Here is a 5,164-nt window from a genome sequence, read left to right as displayed (position 1 = left end):
GCAATGGAAACAAATTTGTATTTGGAATTTGAAAAACATCAAAAAAACTTGTTTTCACTTTTTTCCCCTTTTTCACGTTAAACATTCAAATTCTTTGCAAAAACTATAGCCAAACACAACTCTATCTTGACTCCAACTCCAACTCCAAAATACCAAATAAAGTGAAAAATATTTGGTTTTGTAATAAGCGCCTAGTAAGTTTTTGATGTTTTCCAAATTTCAAGCTTTATTTGGAATTTTCATGGCCAAACGCTGATTTCCGAATAAAGTGAAAACATTTTCCGAAAAAAAAAGTGAAAAATTCTTATGGCCAAATAGGTAAATATAACAGCTTTTAATAGTGTAAATAAACATTATATATCAATATTATTTCATTTGCCTCACAAGGGTAACTTATAAAATATGACTAAAAATATTGGGTGTGGAAATATCACAATTTCGTTAACTTCCTATTTACACTTAATGACATGCTCTAATATCTCGATATGTTTAAAATCACAAGTTCAAGGGCACCTTTTGTCACGTGCCAAACTTTTTCCTTTTCCTCCCCTTAACTATTATAAGATGATGTTACTCGGACTCTCCAAAAATAATGCTACACCCTTAAAAAAATATACTTTTCCAAAATTCGACATGCACCCGTAGACATTTTTAAAAAGTAGGAACAACAACTATCATAAGATACAGGGGGGAAACAAGATATATAGTTGTAGAGCCACAAAATCTAATTACAACAACATAGAAAAAGGACAAAAAGAACATAAATAATCTCTAAGCTTTCCATATGAAACATGAAAAACATCAAACATTACATTGCTTGATCTCTTCAAAAATAATGTTGCACTCATGTCGGATCCTTAAAAAAACACTCCTTCTCGAGGATCGGACATGCACTTTTCGACATTCTAAGATAAAGTTTTTTTTTTTTTTTTTTTTTTTTTGTGCGTGTGTGTGTTTTCTGAACTTTTAAGATAAAGTTTGTCTCAGTATTGACTCTTGGGTTGACCTCTATAATTGAAAGGGCTGTGACATAATAATACTCCCTCTGTCCCAATTTATGTGGCACTATTTCTTTTTTGGTCTCTCAAAAAAAAAGTCACATTTCTATATTTAGAAACAATTTAATTTTATGGAATGATTTACAACCACACATTTATATAAGACTTTTTTTGGATCATACATTTCAAAAGTCTTCCTTTCTTTCTTAAACTCCGTACTAAGTCAAATGGTGCCACATAAATTAAGATGGAAGGAGTAATAGCTACACAACACTACTTCAGGCAATAATATTTTATTATTTGCAAGAACCGTAAAATTTCTCTGTAACATTATCATTTGTCGAGATATATTTTGAGTATAATACTGTTATAGAAAATATGTAAGATAACGCAATGGGAAAAACTGGTTTCAAAGAAAATTTGATCACTATAGTGAAATGTTATTTTAGGGAGATATGATTGTACTGGTGTTCAGTATTTTACAAATACAATAAAATTATATTCATTTCATTTTATGTGACGCTATATTTTTAGTTCATTCCAAAAATGACATATTTTTTTAATTGGATAAAATTTAATTTTTAATTGGATGATTTTATAAGAGTCAATTCCTCATATGGTCACTCAACTTAAACAAATTACTTAGTAAAATCATTTATCTTTTTTTATTCCAAAAAAAACTATTCAAGTTTATACATTTGCCTAAAAAAATGAAAGGCATAGGGCCAAAGTAGTCCATTAAGTTTGGACTTTGAGTTAAATATTTTTTACTTTTCAACACGGAACAATAATAGTCCTATAAAACTACTAAACCCCACAAAAGGACTCTTTCTCTCCTAGCAAGCATGCACGTGTCATTAAAACACCCCATTTTTAACTCTATAGATATTCTAATCAATTGAGAAATGGCGGACTCAAGACCTGCGGAGGGAAGATCGGAGAAGAGGCAAAAATATGATATAACTTATACTTCTTTAATAAAAATTACTCAGTGTAAAAGGAGGAGTACTTTAATTATTATTAGTTAATATCTTGTAAGATCATTGAATTTTTTTGTTGTATTAGATGATTTTATAAGATGAACAAATGAGTTTCGCAAAAACTCTTGTCACGTGAAATTGTAAGTGAAATTAAAACTTAATAAATATCAAAATAAAATTATTTATATCTATAACTAAGAAATTACATACTCATAAATTCATAAAAATGTCAATATTTTATGATTTATGATCTTCGTCAAATTGTAATTATTTTACATATTTTAAATCATGTTACTTTATCCAATTCCATTTATTTGCTATATCTATTTGTTCTGATCAATTTGAATTATTCTTATGTCTTATAGTTTGGACTTTGGATTACTATATTTTTGATTTCCAATCTGAATCTCGGTATCTATTGAAAGAATTAAATCAATGAAGGAAAAGCGATAGATATAGGCAAAATAATCACGTAGTAATCTTTTTTTTTTTTAAACCATTCCCAAGAAGTAATTGAGTAAATCATTGACAATAGTTCCACGGGTATCGAAAAGGAAGAGTAAACCTCACTGATTTTTACAATATCGAATCACTTATGTCATTTTTTCTAATTCTTCAGCCAAATTTCCATCCTAAAACAAAAATTATATAAAACTATCCAATTATGTAATTAAGAACATCAATAATTATAAAGACTAATCAACAAGACACGTTTAACGTGTCATTAGATAGTATTAGTTATAAAATAAAAAATATAATATAAATTAGACTCCTTCTTTGATAAAAATTCCTCCACTGCTTTTATCTTGAGTTTGCGCCCGAAATTAGCATGAGCTAGATGTAACTAGTATATATATATATATATATATATAGGCGATTTTATTAGATGATTTTATAAGATGAACAAATGAGTTTCGCAAAAACTCTTGCCACGTGAAATTATAAGTGAAATTAAAACTTAATAAATACCAAAATAAAAAGGTGGTCCTTGCTGATTCACACGGGATTCCACGTGCCCCATGCCTACTCGGGTCGGAGAGCGTAAGCTATTGATGCTTTTCGACTCTTGGACTTTCGCCATCTAGGGTGCGGCATTCGAGGCGCACTTCGCCCTACTTGACACGGCAGACTTGTATTGCTCTCCCGCGACCACGTTTTTCACGGTTTTAAATTTAACCATTTCGCTCGCCGCTACTACGGGAATCGCTTTTGCTTTCTTTTCCTACTGGCTACTAAGATGTTTCGGTTCGCCGGGTTGTCTCTTGCTACCCGTGGATTAGACGATTCGAAAGGTTGCCCTATCTATAACTAAGTTTACATACTCGTAAATTCATAAAAATGTCAATATTTTATGATTTATGATCTTCGTCAAATTGTAATTATTTTTACATATTTTAAATCATGTTACTTTATCCAGATTCCATTTATTTGCTATATTTATTTGTTGATCAATCTGAATTACTCTTATTTCTTATAGTTTGGACTTTGGATTACTATATTTTGATTTCCGTACTCTGAATCTCGGTATCTATTGAAAGAATCAAATCAATGAAGGAAAAGCGATAGATATAGGCAAAATAATCACGTAGTAATTTTTTTTTAACCATTCCCAAGAAGTAATTGAGTAAATCATTGACAATAGTTCCACGGGTATCGAAAAGGAAGAGTAAACCTCACTAACAAATGATCAAAATCCCATTTTTTTTGCACGGATTGCCCTTCTTTTGGGGTGGTCTTTAAATTTTTGCCCCTCGTATTTGTGTTCTTTAAGTTTTTGCCCTTCGCTTGGATACTTGAGTTACGGGTTCGAACCGCTCGGGCATAAAATAAAAAAATAATTTCGCAAGACGAGGTTGGGGAGAGTGTATGCGGATCAAGCATACAATCATAAGGAAAAACCAAAGTTATGCGGGAGGGCAGACTTTGCCTTGAGACTATTTTTTTTTTTTTTTTTTAACTTTCCAAGGCCTTAACTTTTAGTTAAGGCATCTTTTGGTTATGCGCTTAATTAAAAGTATGCCCAATCAAAACACTGCCTCAGTTCATCCAGGAAAAATTTTTGCCCATGGTAAAAACTAAATTATGCCTTGAGGAAAAGTTATGCCTCGGCATAACTTTAGTTTTCCTTGGAAGTTATGCCGGAGGGCGGACTTTGCCTTGAGACTTTTTTTTTTTTTTTTTTAACTTTTCAAGGCACACTTTTAATTAAGGCATACTTTTGGTTATACCTTAATTAAAATTAAACACATCAGGCATAATTCCTTAAGGAAAAGTTTTGCCTAAAGGCAAAACTAAATTATACCCTTAGGAAAAGTTATGCCCACTCAAGCATAACTTTAGTTTTTCCTTAAGGAAGTTATGCGGAGGGCAGACTTTGCCTTGAGACATTTTTAAAAAAAAAAAACTTTTTCAGGCACGGCTTTTGGATGAGCATACTTTTGGTTATACACTTAATTAAAAAGTACGCTATAGGCATAATTCCCTTAAGAAAAGTTTTGCTTTGCAATAAAGCAAACTAAATTATGCCTTGAGGAAAAGTTATGCCCCACCTCGGCATAAATTTAGTTTTCCTTAAGGAAGTTATCTTGGGAGGGCGGACTTTACCTGTGAGACTTTTTTTTTTTTAAAACTTTTCAAGGCACACTTTTAGTTAAAGACATCTTTTGGTTATGCATAATTAAAAAAATCGCGTAAGGCATAGTTCCTTCAGGAAAAGTTTTTGCTCATAAAGGCATAACTAAACTATGTCTTGAGGAAAAGTTATGCAGCTCATGCGTAGCTTTGGTTTTTCACTCAGGAAGTTATGCGGAGGGCGGTTTCTTCCCTCGATACGCGCTTGCGAAATTATTTCTTTATTTTATGCTTGAGCGGAGTTCGAACCCCAAAAAAACCTCGGTTATCGAGCCCAAAGGGCAAAACTTAAAGACCCTGAATATGAGGGCGAAAATTTAAGACGCAAATATGAAAAATTTAAAGACCACGAAAGAAGAGGCAGTCTGCGGTGCCCTTTTTAAAACTCTTTGTTACTTTGATATTATCTGCTCCGTCCCAATTTATGATATAGTTTGACTAGACACGGAGTTTAAGAAAGGAACACTTTTGAAATTTGTGGTCTAAAACAAGTTATATATATTTGTGTGGCTATATATCGTTAAAGGGAAAGTTTTAAGTTAAATTATTTATAAA

The 5,164-nt window shown here is 31.7% G+C and overlaps 1 long non-coding RNA gene and 1 pseudogene across 1 annotated transcript in view; one reads left to right on the top strand and one right to left on the bottom strand.

The window, feature by feature from the left end:
* LOC132040353 (probable receptor-like protein kinase At5g18500) overlaps positions 1–5,164 on the bottom strand; it is a 26,328-nt pseudogene that overhangs the window by 6,149 nt on the left and 15,015 nt on the right.
* Positions 1–5,164, top strand: part of LOC132040357 (uncharacterized) — a 17,986-nt gene that overhangs the window by 4,599 nt on the left and 8,223 nt on the right. The gene's annotated exons all lie outside the window — the stretch shown is intronic.

This window comes from Lycium ferocissimum, chromosome 12 (genome assembly GCF_029784015.1).
Source record: "Lycium ferocissimum isolate CSIRO_LF1 chromosome 12, AGI_CSIRO_Lferr_CH_V1, whole genome shotgun sequence".
NCBI lineage: Eukaryota > Viridiplantae > Streptophyta > Magnoliopsida > Solanales > Solanaceae > Lycium > Lycium ferocissimum.
Note: the sequence above shows the minus strand (reverse complement) of the source record. Positions and strands in the feature narration are given on the sequence as shown.